Below are 20,108 nucleotides of genomic sequence, written 5' to 3' on the forward strand. Positions count from 1 at the left end.
AGAAGATGACAAGGGCTCAGAATGTACAGGGATAGGTTTAATGGTATCATCTTTCCCAGAATGGTCAGGAGTTTCCTCCTCTCCTTTCTCATTGATAATCACCATGGGCTGCTTTTGATTTATTAGTCCCTTTAATATCTAGAGGACATTCTCTTAGAGGATGCTTTCTTCTACATCTTGAACAGAAAATAGAAATGTTTCTTACTCTTCTACAAGTTTTTGCTAAAACTTCAAAGAGTCTATTTGTTTACTAACAGTATTCATTATTTCACTTTTCATATTGTCCATTTTGTTTTCTAATCCAATAATCATAGCCTCAGTAGATTCAGTTTTCCTGTTTTTATTCCGAATTCCTTTATCAAATCTATATTATTTCCTCAAGAATTTCCTGCACAAGTCACGAATCTGATCAAAAGGTTTTTGAGCAATATACCCCTGTCCTAACAGATTTAGATTATTCCTAGAATCATCAGTAAGTCCACGTAAGAACAAGTTTCTAATAGTACCTATATCAAATTCGTGCTTTGACCTTTGGAGAATATACATGAATCTCTCTAAATAGTCCTCTAGCATTTCGTGATCATTTTGCACAATAGTAAAGATTCCAAGAAGAGTCAAACTCAAATAAGAAAGAGTCTGGATCTTTGTGTACCTTACCATAGAAATGAGGAAGAGCTGATGATGAAATATTTTTCATTTGTGCTTGTATATTAGGATTCACAATAGGGAATCTGAAAGTAGACTGTTCCTCATTTACCTGATTTTCACCACTTCCTTCTATGTGGTATTCCATATCTGCCATTGTTGTTCTTCCACACGAACCGCTCTTAACAGGCTGAGAAGGATGACTATGGATTCCAACAGTCCCCTTCTTCCCCTTTATGGGTTGTGTCACACCTGAACTACTGCTACTAAAGCCTAGGTGGATTGTTCCTGTGTGATGAGTTTGAGTTTTTTTGGACTTTCTGCCTGCAAAAGAAGGCCCAATATGAGTTTTGGTTTCAGATTTGTCAGTGTTTCGTTGGCCCCTAGTGGGCTTTGAACCCCTACCTCTTTTAAGAATTCATTTCAGAAAAAAAATGACAAACGAAATTCAAAAAGTAAAAGTTGCAAGTTTTCGAGATAAATAGCACCTATGAACTCCTTCAAACAATAGAAGAAAACTGCAGAAGAAATGATAGCAGACTTACCCCTATTGCAAAAAATGGAAAATTCTTACCAATTCAAGTCGCCTCCCCGGCAACGGCACCAAAATGTTGGGTGCAGGAATTGCACTTGAGCAAACTCCTCAACACTTAATTATCAACCCGAGGGTTTCGTAAACTTAGAGATGAAGTTGTAATGCGAGAAATGGTATGAACTTTTCCTATTACTAATCCTACTTCTTGAAGGGAATGTTTTGCAAAATCAGAAAGAAAACAATTGGAAAGGCAATTTACACCAAGGAAAATCTAGTGCTAGAATGTAAAAGACAATTTGCAAGTAAATCAAGTAAAGAAATTCCACACAACAAAAACAATCTTAAATGCTGAATGAAACGTTATGTTAATCTCCAGATGAATGATAAGTAGTCTAACAAGTGGGCCCTTGCAGAGTTCTACCTTTCTTCTGATCTTTCTCCCACACAAACAACCTATCCTTGCACAGTTGCAATCTTGCTTACACTAGTGCAGGTACAATATTTCTGTGTAAGAGTATATTCAATCTTCCTTAATGAAGACTTATGTCTGAGTGAAGGTGCTCTAAGCCTCATGGTTTGGAGCACTATGTTTCGGTGTCAAGAGACTTGCTCTTGCTCCGAAGCAGGGTTCCCTTTACTTAGTTTCCGGTTTACTTTTGAAAGCTGAAAAGGTGTGCTAAAAAGGAATTGCAACTGTAATGAAATTTTGAATTAACTAGCTGCGAGAAAGAAAATGCTTCAACTCATTAAACTTCATAAGGGAAATAAACTTCATGAGATAAAACACTTACAAAAGAATCAATCAATAGCCTAAGTACTTTGCATGTGTCAACTAGTTTTGGTACTTCACCCACAATAATGATATTATTTGCAAGTATAATTTGGTAGTTAATATAACTGCTTCTAGATCCTTTTAGAGATGAACTTTTAATACCAAAAACAGTTACTTGATTTATTGATTCATTCACTTGCGAAATAATGGGAAATAAAATGCAAGTGAGTGATTTAATGTTTGCTGCAACGAATGACTGAGTGCGGTGCAAGCAACAACACGCACTGGTGAAGGAAAGAGTCCCTCGCACGACCGGCTTCGAAAATGAATTAAAACAGAAAGCAAGAATAGAGTAAATGCGTAAAAGATATCTTATAAACACAAATGAACACAAATACTCTGCAAACTACGCATGCGTTCCACACATAGGCTACAGAAGATAATTTAATTCAAAACTCAAAGTTTAACGATTAAACTATTTCATCACACAACTGCTACAAAATAAACACACCGTCTTCCCAAATCACGAAAGTGAGAGGGATCAATCAGCTGGTTTGGCCGGGCCCTGGCCAACCGCTCGTTCCTCTTCTAAGGAACGAACGCGATCCACACTTCAAATAACACATCAAAGACAAAATTACACGCTGTGTGTGCAAACCATAATGATCCTCTTGTATTTACTTGATTTGGCAAATTACATTACGAAGCAGTCCAGCCCCAGAACGAGGCGATAACCAGATTACATAAACCAAAATAATAACTGATGGTTAGCTCCCCTTCCTATCTATGATTTACATCATGTATATCCTTCGGCTCTAAGATGTTTACACTAAATATAGATAATTGTCGTTTAGGCCTCTCGGTCGAACAAACTTAGAAACCGAATTACAAACTTGGCCAATGGTTATAAAAACACGAGCTTGATTGGGCCATGATCTATCTTTGGAGAAAAATCCCTAGATGCGCACCACCTACTTCATTTTATCAACAGTTAAACTCGGAGTCAAAGATCAAGATCCGTCCTCGTGGAAGATAGCTCTCAGAATCTCGGACAGTGACGGTGCAAGAATCTTCCTGCACTAGTCAACTCATACATTATTAACACTACGTTCCATGATTACTTCTAGGAAATAAATATGAGTTGCAAGAATATGTAAATAACATGAAATCTACATAAAAGGATTAATAAAGTGTTGTAGCAAATCTTAATTTAAACTATGAGCATGTGCAGGAAAAGGGTAACCATCTTGTACTAGTGTAGGGAAGAAGGGTCTTGTATTAAGGTAAAACAGAGGTTGATATTGATGGAAATGAGGTAGAAAATAGGGCAATTTAGGATACCAACATAACTTCTACATACAAGCTTGGATTTGACTTTCGTTCACACCGTTGGATTCAGAATGACGAACTTTTCGATCTAAAGTTAATTTTAACAAAATTCTAATACTTTTATTTTTTGAGCATAATTTTGAGCACCTGATCAATGAACCAGCTCTAGTGACTACTTTTCTATGTATGCAACTCCTTTCACAAAACTCTTATGGTGTTGTTTTCCTAAGATGCAATACTCACAAGTACTAGGAGGTTCTTTGATGGGAGCTAACCCTCTAACCATCTGTTTCTGCTGCAACAATCTTAAACCAAAGAAATATATATGTCCAAACTGAAAGTCCCACAACCAATAATCATTAGAACATGCAACCATAAAAGAATTGACCCGATCTCTGTAATTCATTATGCGAGGAAAGAGTTTGTTCCTCATCATCTGCAACTTTTCTATCAGTTGCTTGCTTAGTGGCTTCTCATATATAACACACTCTTGTCCTTGAAAAATAACTTTGTATCCCTCCTACATCAATTGACCAACAGTTATCAAATTATTTTTGAGACTAGGGAAATAATATACCTAAGAGATTGTCTTTGGCTCCCCCTGCTTGGTCAGAATGTTAACCACTCCTTTCCCATCTATATCCACAATCTTGTCAATGCCCAAATTTAACTCTGTCTTGACAAATTGATCCAAATTTACAACCAAATTCTTACTTCCTATCATGTGGTTAATACAACCACTTTCTAATACCAAACATTATTCGAAGGTTCATGCATGGTATGGAAATCTAGGAACATGGAGTCAATATTCTTTGTAGTTATATTAGCTCTCTGTTTTCCTTGATCATATATCCTCTTCCCACAATCATGGGCATAGCGACTAAATTTATTACAATAATAACATCTCACCTTGGATTTATCAACTCTTTGATTGTTGTTGAATCTTCTTCTATTGCTTCTACTTTCGTGTTCCTACTCTTCTCTGCCATCTCTCTGACCACCTATTCTTCTACCTAGTCCTCTGCCTCTCAGTCTACCTCTACCTTGTCCTATATCTCTTGAGATAGAAACCTGACTTTTAAAAGTTGATTCTAACGTGGAATCCTTATTTTTGTCTATCCTTGTCTGATGGGATAGAAATGATCCCATTAATTCATCAAATGTCAATGTTGTCAAATCCTTGGCTTCTTCAATGGCTGCTACTACAAAATCAAACTTGGTAGACAAAGATTTTAGGACCTTCTCAACCACTGTTTAATATTCTATTTCATCAACATAAATCCTTAACTGGTTTACAATAGTCAAAACCTAATTCATGAATGAATCAATATCTTTTTCTTCTTTCATCTGCAGACTTTCAAAACTTCTCCTAGTATTTTGCGACTTAACAATATTGTCTTTGGCAATACCTTTATAGCTCATCTCCAAAGTCTCCCATGTTGTCTTTGTTGAAGACGTAGTCATAATCTTCTGGAATACTGCTTGGTCTGCTCCTTGTTGGATAAGCTACAATGTTTGCTTGGTCTGCTCCTTGTTAGATAAGCTACAATATTTGTGCATTCTTCTTTTTATGTATCCTTAATTTCTCCCTCTTTGCATGTGTGAAGGCTTCTTCTTCCTTTTCATCTTTAGGTTTTGAAAATCAAACCTTTATGTACTCCCAAATATCATAAACCTTTAATATAGTCTTCATCTTAATAACCCACATATCCTAGTTCTTCCCTGTAAATAATAGAAACTACGACTAAAAACTAGATAAAACCATTTTCAGAACCTCTTCTTTTTGAAGAGAAAAATAAGAGGGTTTTCTCTTCAAATAATAAAACCCTCCTCTTTTTCTAAAAATCCTAACTAAACCTTTTAAAGAACTTTAATAAACACTTTTTAATAAAACTTTATAAACCACTTTAAAAAGACCCTTTTAATAAAGCTTAAACACTTTCATTTCATATTATAAGTCACTTATAAAGGAGATGTCACGTATCGTTCAAAAAAGAACATTAATATGACCCACGCGAGTTTTAAACTTTTAGACAATATGAGCCCACGGAACGTTTTAAGCTTTTGAATTTGCCCACGGCTTTCGCATTTTACAATTGTGATTGTCGCTCCTTGCTGTCATACTTTAACTCTTTAATCATACGACTTTTTTTCAAACTAATTTAAAAAAAATTGCCGAATTTTTTCGTTTGGCTCTTATCTATGCTGGTTCTCTGGATTTTGCATGAATTTTTTTTGGCTCTAACACTAATGTGTTGAAAACGCAGAGGAGGAAAACCACAAAATTGACACACAAAAAAGCATATGAGTTGTTGCTTTTCTATTGATTACACAAACTGCATGATTACAATGAACTTGGTGAGGGGTATTTATACTTTTTCAACTAACGACTCACTCAAAATAACTTCAACATGCACACTCAGTGTAAATTCGACTTCACCCAAAATAAGCCTCAACTCAAACTCACTCACCTTTGACTCAGTTAACTGACTCTCTAAATTTAGAACACATCATGTCAAAATGTGATTAATTTCGTATCCTAAGTTTCATTATTGAAATAAACTCACTCAAAATGAAAATATGGTTGTTCCCTTTAAGTTAGTAGTCCACATTACAAAAATGGACTTAGACAACGTGTTTCTTGGATAACAAAATTGGACTTAGACAAAGTGTTTCTTGGATGTAGGTTTTTCTCCCACTATATTATGCAACTTGATTGCTTCAAATATTTTCATATTGCAAATAACTAAACATTGAAATCATTTTTGTGGAGTCTAACTTTCACTTTTGGTCTCCTTAATATGGTGCTAGAGTTGAGATACCTCATCCGTAAAGATCCTCATCAAGAGGATCAAGAGGCCTATAATTCTCCGCATTTATTAACAAGCTCTAACAAATTAAAGAGGAACCAACAAAACCAGTGGACCATAAGAAGAGAGTGAGATATTCATTTTTTTAAGGAGCTTTGACTCGACCAAGGCTACCAGTGAGGGGAAGGAAAGATTCTCATAAATGCATCTCTGCAATAGTGGCTAGTTCACTCTTCGAGCCAAAACTTGACCACGGTGAGGGTGTTTTGATGTTCATTTTCCACTTCATAGCTTATAACTCAAGAATTCACTAACACTTGGAAAGGTTGCATAACAATTATCACATTATTTGGCTCTGTCTAAAATTGAAGTGTGTCCACGGCGGCTTCACTCAATGAACCTATGACCTATCACATGCGTTCATGGCATATTAAACAATACCCTTAATTTGACTACATTTTGGAAAATACCTCTAAAAATCACATTATTTAACCCCCTATTAATACGAATATTATACACCTTAATTTGACTACATTTTGGAAAATACCTCTAAAAATCACATTATTTAACCCCCTATTAATACGAATTTTATATAATATTCTTTTATTATATTCCCCCATCTAATAGAATCTTATGGAATTATTTTATGTCTTAATATTATAAAATTTGTTAATTAATTCATTACATAATAATTATATAAATTATTCGTAATTTTTTTTTTTTTTAAATCACATCCACCCTAACTATTAATACTACATAATTAAATCATTCATAGATAACAAGTGGTTAGTGGATATCACATAAGAATTATATAAATTATTCGTAATTTTTTATTTTTTTTAATCACATCCACCCTAACTATTAATACTACATAATTAAATCATTCATAGATAACAAGTGGATTTTATAATACGAACCCAATACACCTTCCCAATTTAAAATACCTTACTTTCACTAGATATTGCAGGTATCCATTTTTTCATTAAATTTTTTTATACATTTTTATATTTTTTTTATCAACTTTTAGCTCATTTTTTGTACCTTTCAATATAAAAACACTTAACCCCTATATATCCCCCAATATATTATGTCATTTTTCCCTCAATATATATCCCCCAATATAAACCCACATGGTATGGTATTGCTCCATAGTAAATCCACATGAGTGTGTCTTTGGTAGCTAAACTTAGGTATATGTTTTCACCAAATAACTTTAGCATTTATTAAATTATTACATATTAATTATATAATTAATTAAAAATTAATAGATTCAGTGAATCGTTGAAGTATTTTATTCTATTTTTATTTCATTTTGTAAGTGATGAAGATGATAACTCTTTATATATACATTTTTTATTGCAGTTTTATTTATTGTTTCTCATATTATAAGGAAGCCTCCCTTAGTTAATATATTTATTTAATATCTTCCCAATCAATGCAATAGGTCTACAACTTTTATATGCTTGTAAATCAATGAATTCTTTCGTTCACAACTTTTATGATGGGTCTGGGTAAACTACTTTTTTTACCTATGTTCAATGGAGATCGAATTTAAATCCGTTAATCAAACTATTAAAATATCTTACGATAATAAGTTGCCGCTTATAATATTAAATCTCAAGTTTAAAGAAAAGTTAATCCGCAGGTATTCCGTTGCATCGCAGCCTTGTTCTATAAACAAATTGTTCGCAACTAAGGTCCGATAGTATCTTTGTGCATTTAGAATTATATTGCTTTGTACAAAATATGTGGTTGTATTTTGCATCCATTAAAGTATTCTTTGGGTTGTTAACTTTATAATAGCGATGCCTTTTTTCCAATAATCTTTTCATCCAAAGACGAAAAAGCTTTGCAAACATGTATTGACCATAGTTCTCCAATGCGTTCAACAAAAATCCCTGTGTAACAATAATTGTGTTTCATAACGCTTTATAGAAGTACAACACTTCATATGGTCATTGTAATATGTACTATGAAAAACTAGGTGTGCTTTTATAAATATTGTTGGGCTTTCATTTATCTTAGAGTTTTGCATGTAACCATTAAAGAAAGATTTGATAGGAATTTCAAAGAATTTACATATATTGACTTGGAATGTTTCCTATAAGTGAGAGGAAGCATGCTACGATTGATGATGGAGAAAAATGTAAAATGTAATTTATAGAACAAAAAGGAAAGAAAGCCCTAATCTATTTTGTTAGAGCACAAGAAATGTACTTAGTAATAAATCTATTTAGTCAGAATTGATATTTGTATTATATTTTTGTTACATCAAATTGTGTTTCATATTTTGTTAAAAAAAAAATTGTAATAGCAAAAATTTATGAAGAAAAAATGATTTTATTAAAGAAATTATTATTGTGTTAAGAGATATATTTTAGAACCTAGTACAAGGGTCATATGTGATTTCGTCCACAGTCAAAGTGGAATTGAGATGTGTCCTTCTTAAAATAAAATTAAAATATTCTCTAACTAAAAAAACATTGTGCACTATAAAAAAAATATATATATATGAATGTTTAATTACTTTTAATTAAAAACATTATAAGATATCAATAATCCTAATTGTTGTTGATGTTATAACTTATATGGTAAAAATATTTCATTCACTTTGAGTCATAAATAAAATATTTTGATGTTCATATAACTAAATATAATTTCATATCAAGTTTAAAAATAGACAAATAATTAGAAAGTAGAAAAATGTGTGAGTGAGGTGTTTAAATCATACTTTTCAAAAATATTTCAATACATGATTTAAATAAACTATTTGAAAACTATATATCTATATGTATAGGTACAAATAAAATGTTAAAAGAAAATATTTTAATGTTGTATACAATAAAATATTTAATATCCAAAGAAAAAAAAATAATGGAAAGTTAAAATATATATATATATATATATATATATATATATATATATATATATATATATATATATATATATATATATATATATATATATATATAGTAGAAAAATGCGTGAGTGAGGTGTTTAAATCTTATACTTTTCAAAAATATTTCAATACATGATTTAAATAAACTATTTGAAAACTATATATCTATATGTATAGGTACAAATAAAATGTTAAAAGAAAATATTTTAATGTTGTATACAATAAAATATTTAATATCCAAAGAAAAAAAAATAATGGAAAGTTAAAAAAAATAAAAAAAAAAATATATATATATATATATATATATACACACACACAACTACTTCCTAATACCTCCTTTTCCATTACCTCCTCGTGAAGAGCCTTGTCCTTTGGGAGGTTTGGAACTTTCTCCTTGCAACCTGCTATTTCTCTCTTCATAGAGGACCTTCAACATCTTTGTCATACCAAAGAAAGCCTTTCTGAAGATCTTCTCATCTTCTGTCATGTTTATAGGTTCTCCTTCATGAGACACGATCTATGGAGTCTCAATTGCAACTTGAGGATGTACTAGTGTATAATACTTTGGCAACGTTTCTCTTCTTCCACTTGAGCCAACTATAGGGCTTTCAACCAGCTTTCCTTCACCTCTTTTGAGTTTTAACCCTATTAGCATGACACAAAACTAGAAAACAATACTCCTTCTTTACACAAAGCAAATCTAGTAAGCAAAAACTAGTGCTCTGATACTAACTTGATCTGAAATGGAGCAGATTAGTAATGTTGTGCTTATTCCCCATTTAGAATAAAACCCAATATGCTCATCATTTTCTTATCAAGTGCTTAAGGATTAACCATTTTTTCTTAATTAACTGATTCCCATGAGAGTTTCTTATGTAAATGTTATAAACAATTTAACATAAAATGTATGTTGAACAACAGAAAAATAACAACAAAGAACATCAAAATGCAACACACAACATAGAGAGTTGATGAGGAGTTCACCCCTCCTGGGCTACGTCTCCTTGGTTCATCTTCCAATGCTTGGGCCTCTCTATTATGCTCAAAATTACAACTAAGTATGTTTACAATGCTCCAATGCCTCTAAAACCTGTCTCAATGAGTTCATAATAGCCAAAACTACTAGAATTGACTCTTTTTGCACCTAATTTGGATAATAACTGAAGAAGTTATGACCTCTCCGAGTTCTCCAACAATTTTCTCAACAAATTCCCCTTTTTCGGTTGCTAATCATCAAATTCGGCCTAAAATCCGCCAAATTTGCCACATTTCGGCCATCGGAGCCATACTTCCCGGAGGGGTTCAGAAATCGCAATCGGTAGGGACCAGCAAGATTAAGATTTATGAACGCAGTGACAATTGTGCAACTACGATGTGGTGGACCCGACAGGATTATAAACTGGAATCCATAAACAAATCACATCTGGGATATCGCAATCGACCGAGTTTCGCTGGTCTTAAGGTCTGCAAGACTCTGCAGGACTCTGCCCTGTTGCTATTTGCGATTGCGATATCGCATCGAAACCCAGTACCTTCTGGGGGCCGATTTTCCGTAAAGCCTTCCCTTCATCGATCTGCGATTGGGATTTATCGTATCGCAACCTGATACCTATCGGGGTTAATTTCTGCAATACCTTCCATGTTGCGAAGTGCGATTACAATTTATCTCATCGCAACCTTGGCCTTACTTGGGGTTGATTATTTAACATGACCCGCCCGCGACATGCGATTTGTGATATGTGGGAGCCAATGTCAGCGTTCCACTTGGTGCTTCCTCATTCACTAACGGGCCTTGCCACGTCATCCAATCTTGACATGTGAACAAGTCAAATTTGAACTTTGACTTACTCTAACTTCTGCATACAAGCTTGGATTTGAATTCCGTTCATACCGTTGGATTCAGAATGACAAGCTCTTTGATCTGAAGCTAATTTTAACAAAATTTTGACACTTTGATTTTTTGAGCATAATTTTGAGCACCTCATCAATGAACCAGCTCTAGTGACTACTTTTCTATGTATGCAACTCCTTTCAGAAACTTTCATGGTGTTGGTTTCCTAAGATGCAATACTCACAAGTACTAGAAGGTTCTTTGATGGGAGCTAGTCCTCTAACCATCTGTTTCTGCTACAACAATCTTAAACCAAATAAATGTAGATGTCCAAACCGAAAGTCCCACAGCCAATAATCATTAGAACATGGAACCATGAAAGAATTGACCCGATCTCTGTAATTCATGATGCGAGGAAAGAGTTTGTTCCTGATCATCTGTAACTTTGCTATCAGTTGCTTTCTTAGGGTCTTCTCATATATAACACACTCGTGTCCTTGAAAAATAACTTTGTATCCCTCCTGCATCAATTGACCAACACTTATCAAATTATGTTTGAGACTAAGGAAATAATATACCTAAGAGATTGTCTTTGGCTCCCCCTGCTTGGTCAGAATGTTAACCACTCCTTTCCCATCTATATCCACAATCTTGTTAGTGCCCAAATTTACCTCTGTCTTGACAAATTGATCCAGATTTGCAACCAAATTCTTATTTCCTATCATGTGGTTACTACAACCACTTTCTAATAGCCAAACATTATTCGAAGGTTCATGCATGGTATGGAAATCTAGGAACATGGAGTCAATATTCTTTGTAGTTATATTAACTCTCTGTTTTCCTTGATCATATATCCTCTTCCCGCAATCACGGGCATAGTGACCAAATTTATTATAATAATAACATCTCACCTTGGATTTATCAACTCTTTGATTGTTGTTGAAGCTTCTCCTATTGCTTCTACTTTCTTGTTCCTACTCTTCTCTGCCATCTCTCTTACCACCTATTCTTCTACCTCGTCCTCTGCCTCTCAGTCTACCTCTACCTCGTCCTATATATCTTGAGATAGAAACCTGACTTTTAAAAGTTGATTCTAAGGTGGAATCCTTATTTTTGTCTATCCTTGTATGATGGGATAGAAGTGATCCCATTAATTCATCAAATGTCAACGTTGTCAAATCCTTGGCTTCTTCAATGGCTGCTACTACAAAATCAAACTTGGTAGACAAAGATTTTAGGACCTTCTCAACCACTGTTTAATATTCTATTTCATCACCATAAATCCTTAACTCATTTACAATAGTCAAAACTTGATTCATGAATCAGTCAATATCCTTTGCTTCTTTCATCTGCAGACTTTCAAAATTTCTCCTAGTATTCTACGACTTAACAATATTGTCTTTGGCAATACCTTTATAGCTCATCTCCAAAGTCTCTCATGTTGTCTTTGTTGAAGTCGTAGTCATAATCTTCTGGAATACTGCTTGGTCCGCTCCTTGTTGAATAAGCTACAATGTTTGTGCATTCTTCTTTTTATGTATCCTTAATTGCTCCCTCTTTGCATGTGTGAGGGCTTCTTCTTCCTTTTCATCCTTACATATCCTAGTTCTTCCCTGTAAATAATGGAAACTACGACTAAAAACTAGATAAAACCATTTTCAGACAAAAAAAAAAAACTTCTCTTCAAATAATAAAAGCCTCTTCTTTCGGCCTGGAGCATGCCGTAAAACTGTTTCTGCTTGGTTAAGAGCTCGTCTTCCTCGGACGTAAGGAAACAGGTTAACGGCCCAAGACCCAGAGGCATCTAGCAGGAGCGAAAGCCTGCTCCCTTACGGACCACCAGCGGGTTATTACAGGTGGCGTGGTTTTCCTTGATAACGGTGATGAGTCAAATCGACATTCACGGATAGCAGCCAGAGATGGTTGTCCTCACTGTTTGTTTGACACCTGAGTTTGATAGGTTTTGCCACCTTCGAAAAAAAATAAAAATAAAAAATAAAACCCTTTTAAAAAGTCCTACTAATAAACACTTTTTAATAAAACTTTATAAACAACTTTAAAAAGACTCTTTTAATAAAGCGTAAACACTTTAATTTCATATTAGAAGTCACTTATAAAGGAGATGTCACGTATCGTTCAAAAAAGAACTTTAATATGACCCACGTGAGTTTTAAACTTTTAGACAATATGAGCCCACGGAACGTTTTAAGCTTTTGAATTTGCCCACGGCTTTCGTAACTTTTGCATTTTACAATTGTGATTGTCGCTCCTTGCTGTCATACTTTAACTCTTTAATCATACGACTTTTTTTTCAAAGTAATTTTAAAAAATCGCTTACTTTTTTGTTGGGCCCTTAGCTACGCTGTTATGTGGATTTTGTATTATTTTCTCGGCTCCGACACTAATTTGTTGAAGAGGTAAAGGAGGAAAATCACAAAATTGACACACAAAAAATATGAGTTGTTGTTTTTCTATTGATTACACAAACTTCATGATTACAATGAACTTGGTGAGGGGTATTTATGCTTTTTTAACTAACGACTCACTCAAAATAACTTCAACATGCACACTCAGTGTAAATTCGACTTTACCCAAAATAAGCCTCAACTCAAATTCACTCACCTTTGACTTACTCTAAATTTAGACAACTCTGCATGCATAAGTAATTAGCTATCTTTAACACATTCATGTCAAGATGTGATTAATTTCGTATCATAAGTTTCATTATTGAAATGAACTCACTCAAAATGAAAATATGGTTGTTCCCTTTAAGGTTGTATTCCGGATAACAAAAATGGACTTAGACAACGTGTTTCTTGGATAACAAAATTGGACTTAGACAAAGTGTTTCTTGGATGTAGGTTTTTATCCCATTATATTATGCAACTTGATTGCTTCAAATATTTACATATTGCAAATAACTAAACATTGAGATCATTTTTGTGGAGTCAACTTTCACTTTTGGTCTCCTTAATATGGTGCTAGAGCTGAGATATCTCATCCATAAAGATCCTCATCAAGAGAATCAAGAGACCTATAATTCTCCGCATTGATTAACAAGCGCCAACAAATTAAAGAGGAACCAATAAAGCTAGTGGAATATAAGAAGAGAGCGAGATATTCATTTTTTTTAAGCAACTTTGACTTGACCAAGGCTACAAGTGAGGGGAAGGAAAGGTTCTCATAAATGCATCTCTACAATAATTTCTAGTTCACTTTTTGAGCCAAAACTTGATGAGGATGAGGGTGTTTTGATGATCACTTTCCACTTTATAGCTTATAACTCAAGAATTGGCTTACACTTGGAAAGGTTGCGTAACAATTATCACATTATTTGGCTATGTCTAAAATTGAAGTGTGTCCACAGGGGCTTCACTCAATGAACCTATGACCTATCACATACGTTCGTGGCATATTAAACAATACCCTTAGTTTGACTATATATTGGAAAATACTTCTAAAAATCACATTATTTAGCCCCCTATTAATACGAACCCAATACACCTTCCCAATTTAAAATACCCTACTTTCACTAGATATGGTAGGTATCCATTTTTTCATTAATTTTTTTATACATTTTTATATTTTTTCATCAACTTTTAGCTCATTTTTTGTACCTGCGAATATAAAAACCCTTTACCCCTGTATATCCCCCAATATGTTATGTCATTTTTCCCTCAATATATATCCACCAATATGAACCCACATGGTATGGCATTGCTCCCCCAGTAAATCCACGTGACTGTGTCTTTGATACATATTTTCACCAAATAACTTTTACATTTATTAAATTATTACATATTAATTTATATAATTAATTAAAAATGAGTGTATTCAGTGAATCGTTGAAGTTTTTTATTCTATTTTTATTTCATTTTGTAAGCGATGAAGATGATAACTCTTTATATATACATTTTTTTATTGCAGTTTTATTTATTGATTCTCATATTATAAGAAGGCCAACGACATTAGTTAATATATTTATTTAATATCTTCCAAATTAATGCATTAGGTCTACAAATTTTATATGCTTGTAAATTAATGAATTCTTTCGTTCAAAACTTTCATGATGGGTATGGGTAAACTACTTTTTCTTATCTATGTTCAATGGAGATCGAATTTAAATCCATTTATCAAACTATTCAAATATCTTACGATAATAAGTTACCGCTTATAATATTAAATCTCAAGTTTAAAGAAAAGCTAATCCGCAGGTATTCCGTTGCATCGCAGCCTTGTTCTATAAACAAATTGTTCGCAACTAAGGTCCGATAGTATCTTTGTGCATTTAGAATTATATTGCTTTGTACAAAATATGTGGTTGTATTTTGCATCCATTAAAGTATTCTGTGGGTTGTTAACTTTATAATAGCGATGCCTTTTCTGCAATAATCTTTTTATCCAAAAACGAAAAAACTTTGCAAACATATATTGTGTTCAAGAAAAATCCCTGTGTAACAATAATTGTGTTGCGTAGTTCAAACGCTTTATAGAAGGACAACACTTCATATGGTCATTGTAATATGTACTATGAAAAACTAGGTGTGCTTTTATAAATATTGTTGGGCTTTCATCTATCATTTGATATGAATTGCAAAGAATTTACATATATTGACTTAGAATGTTTCCTATAAGTGATCAGTGATCTAAGTGAGAGGAAGCATGTTACAATTGATGATGGAGAAAAATGTAAAATGTAATTTATAGAACAAAAAGGAAAGAAAGCCCTAATATATTTTGTTAGAGCACAAGAAATGTATTTAGTAATAAATCTATTTAGTTAAATTTGATATTTGTATTATATTTTTGTTACATCAAATTGCGTTTCATATTTTGTTAAAAAAAAATTGTAATAGCAAAAAATTATGAAAAAAAATGGTTTTATTGAAGAAATTTTTATTGTGCTTAGAGAAATAGTAGACCAATTCCTCTGGAGTGAATTGGGGAATTCAAAGATCGAGAAATGGGTGAATAAGTTTAATGGTTCTAAAGGATTTTTTGGTTAATTTTTCATGTATTTCAGTGATATAGTAGTAATACAATACAATTCTCGCTATTTTTTTTATTTGAAATGCATAAATAAATTCAGTCAACTCGATATTAATAACTCAAATTTAGTGTTAAACCTTTTAATAAAACAACCACAACATACAACATTTAAACTACAGTTTTTTAGTTTTTTATTATATATGGAATTTAAAGATGTGGAGTTGAACTACAGTTTTTTATTATATATGGAACTTAAAGATGTGGAGAAACGTAGTATACAAAAACGTATAGCATTTAGAATACACAAATTTATTATTCTGAATACTGAACGATGTTGAACGAAGATGAAGAGCTTAACTAGGTTGAATTGAGCCAGTTTGACCGGCTTCCACTCGGAGTTTCATCCAGAAGCCTGTCCTCTGCTTAAGTTGAATCGGCATCCCCATTAACACCTCCAATTGACAGACCGATGACATTCACGTTAATTGAAGCAGTGTGGACGTCAGGGAAAGGAGCTTCACCTGCCAGTATTTGACACACCTGCCGTATCCCCAGCCTTCTTTCCGCGTTGGGATCGGAGCAAAACAGACCCAGTTTCAATACCTTTTCCATCTCGCCCGCGTCGTATTCATTTCTCAGTTTCGAATCTGCCGCATGGAGCAGCCTTCCGTCTGAGTGCAGCTCGGACACCCAACCCACCAGAGACACTCGTCTATCGTCCATGGATAGGTCCACGGGCTTCCTCCCGCACGCCACCTCCAACAGCAGAGCCCCGAAGCTGAACATGTCCGACCTGGTCGTGGCCTTACCGGTCCGTGTGAGCTCCGGCGCCATATACCCCAGCGTTCCCATAACGCGACTCGTCCCCGGATTCTTGCTATGATCATACAGCCGAGCGAGGCCAAAGTCTCCCAGCCGCCCGTTGACCTCAGAATCCAGCAGCACATTACTAGACTTGATGTCTCTGTGGATGACCCTCTTCTCCCACTGTTCGTGGAGATACAGCAAGCCCGCGGCTACGCCCTTCAGGATCGCGTATCGCCGAGGCCACGGCAGGACCACCGGTGGGTTTCCGAATATGAGTTTATCAAGGCTGCCGTTGGGCATGTAGTCGTAAACTATGAATAGCTGCTTCTTCCTCCTGCACCAACCCAGGAGCTGTACCAAGTTCCGATGCTGCATGCGCCCCATGGTCGATATCTCTGCCACGAAACTCTTCATTCCCTCCGTGAACTCATTTGTTATGCGTTTCACTGCGACTTCGTGGCCGCTGCCCGGGAGAACACCCCGGTAAACCTTGCCGAATCCCCCCTCGCCCAAAATGTTTTCGTCCCTAAATCCTTTCGTGGCGATGTTTAGGTCTTTGTAAGTAAATCTATGGGGCCAGAACTGCTCCCATTCTTCGATATTTTCTTTGTTTTTTCTTCTTTGCAAAAACACAACCGCAACCACCAGCAAAATGATAATTAGAGCAGCCACTGTCACGCCGGCTATAAATCCCCATTTCGGACGCTTGTAGTTCATGTTAGCATGAAACGAAGGAAGATGTGAAATATTGAGGTGGGGTGCCGTGCCTTCCGTGCTGAAACTCCACGCAAGAACGTAATGGTCTTCGACGTAATTGTTCCCTGCAGCCGCTGAAAAGCCAACGAACATTTTCTTTTCTAGAACGCTGTACAGATCGATTTTCTCAGAGATGAGGGGCTTCTGTGGTCTAGGCAAGCCGGCCAACACTATGCTAACGTTGAGCCGGCTTTGAAGATGATCGTAATCGATCCAGGCCTGTATGTTGCGTCCGCTCTTGAGGCTCAATGGTTGGAAATCCTCACCTTTCCAATAGCCGGCAGGTGTTGTGTTCACTGAAATGAGATTGTTGATGTCCACGCCCACATGGTTGTCGTCGGGATCATAGAATTCCGCACTCTTGACCGTGTCGAACTCCACAGCGAATAAGTGATTGGATGGCTGGCCGTTGCTGGTATCGTTAAGCAAGCCCAGATACTCAGCTGGGGCAGCGCCCATGGGAGATGTGTAGGGCGTGAGGATGAAAGCCATTCCGTTCCCACCTGCATTAGATTGGGGCGGGACCATGCTGAAAACGAAGGTAGTGCTGAAGGAGGAAAGTGTGCCGTTGCTTTTCATTAGAACAGGGATCGAATACAGCGCCCGGCCAAGCATAAAACGTGTGTGATTTGTGAGAGCAAGCACGGATTGGGAGTGCATGAGTGTAGCATCCGCCTCCAATATCAAGTTGGTTCTATTGAATCGGTCGAAAACAAAAGTGGTAGGAAAAACTGGTATGACAAGGGAGAGGAAGGCGATCAAAGTGAGACTGCTGACACGGGGTGCTAGAAATCCAGGAGAGACACCATTTCTTCTCCAAGAATCCATCTATTAATTTTCTATGTTTCATTACATATATTATAATCACACAAACGGTTTTATGTATTTATCTCAAGTTCACTGGTGCAGCCTGAATATATTACGCACCCACCATTGGCAACATGGCAAGAAACTCGACCATACAATTGTGTGGGAAGAAACACTAAAGCAAAGGACAAGGAGGTATAAAAGCAAAGGACAAGCATATTCCTAGATAAGACATCAACGAGCGACGACAAATAGCACCACACACTTTGAGAAAAATATATCCCAACAAAATAACATTCAACAGCTATATTCACAGTTGAATAGTCTCAAGACTTCGGAGAAAGTCCCAACGCAAGTCACGCCGAAATATATGAATTATTAGCACTTTACCATTTTTACTTAATAACGTTATCATAATCACATTAGGATATCTTCAACCCATCACGTGCACGTGCTTTGAAAAAACATATCCCAACAAAATAACATTCAAAGAACCCAGACACAATGCTTTCTATTCAAACAACCATACACACGTGAATAGACACAACGCTGTGCAAAAGTTAAAAAAATTAAAAAATTCGTTCTAAGACGCCCTATCATGAGATACGGTCAATAAGAAATTTAAAGAAAAAAAAAATCATTGAATAGGTTGAATCAATTAATTTAAACAAAAAAAAGATAAATATAATAATATTATATCACAAAATATAAAATAGGGATAAAATTCAAGAAAACAAAAAAAATATGAAGTTAGTTTAGCCAAAGAGAATAGGTATCAAAATCTTAAATTAAAATATGTTTTATTTTTAAAAAAAATTAAACTATATAATTTGTAATTTATAATTCTGAAATAAAAGATTATTGAGTAGGTTGATTCAATTAAATTAAAAAAAAAATAGATAAATATAATAATATTAGATCATAAAAGATATAAAATATGCATAAAATTCTAGAAAACAAAAAAAATAATTTAGTTTAACCAAAAAAATAGGTATCAAAATCTTAAATTAAAATATGTTTTATCTTCAAAAAAATTCAAACTATATAATTTGTAATTTATAATACTAAAATATTGTTTTTTTTAAATGTTTTGTGAGCTTTTATAATGGGACAACAAACTCACTCAACTATAAAACTTTCCCACACCTCATTTCTCATTCCACTTAGGTTTGAGAGCATTATAAAACAAATATTAGATTACATTTTATCTATGATGTGAAAAATATATAAGATTATTTGCTGAAATTGAATAAACATAGGTCAACTTTTATTAAATGTAAAATGTTGCATGAAATTGGAATACTTACAAAACTAAAATGTTGTGCAAAAATTACGTAAATGGACATCATAGTTATAAGATCAAGTAAAATGATATGATAGTTAAAATGCTTTTGTGTGAAGTAAAATTTATCTAAATAAAAATTAATAAGTATTTCACATATATAAATTATGTAAATTGATATTACAACTAAAATGTTTTCATGTGAAGTAAATTTTATCCAAGTGAAAATTAATACGTATTTCACATATATAAATGATGAAAATTGGTATCACACCTAAAAAAATATGCGGGGTTAATTTTATCCAAAGAAAAAACACTAAGTGTATAAACTAGCCTAGATCGCATGTTAAGAGATTGGTAAATCCTGAGTTAAGATGGATCTAAGCTGGTTTGTTAGCTCAACAGAAAATTTATTTCATGGTAATCATTTTAATTATTTAACTTTATTAATTATTCCTTAATAATATTAAATATTTTCTTGGCAGATATATACATGTTTAAGTTAATATTAATTTGAATTTGTTTAATTGAACTTAGCTCATGTTGTGGGGTAGAATAGTTGTTATCCTTTCTCTAAAAAGACATGTTGATCTCTTTAGAATAGTAATTTATATGGCACTCTTAAATGATTATATAATGTAGCACT

The 20,108-nt window shown here is 34.2% G+C and overlaps 1 pseudogene; it reads right to left on the minus strand.

Annotated features, from left to right (window-relative positions):
• Positions 1-16,039: 16,039 nt before the first annotated feature.
• Positions 16,040-18,229, minus strand: LOC149161477 (L-type lectin-domain containing receptor kinase SIT2 pseudogene; annotated as a pseudogene).
• Positions 18,230-20,108: the final 1,879 nt, after the last annotated feature.

Source organism: Pinus tabuliformis, chromosome 5_2 (assembly GCF_031772625.1).
Source record: "Pinus tabuliformis cultivar Carrire ecotype Pingquan chromosome 5_2, CPIR1, whole genome shotgun sequence".
In the NCBI taxonomy this organism is placed as follows: domain Eukaryota; kingdom Viridiplantae; phylum Streptophyta; class Pinopsida; order Pinales; family Pinaceae; genus Pinus; species Pinus tabuliformis.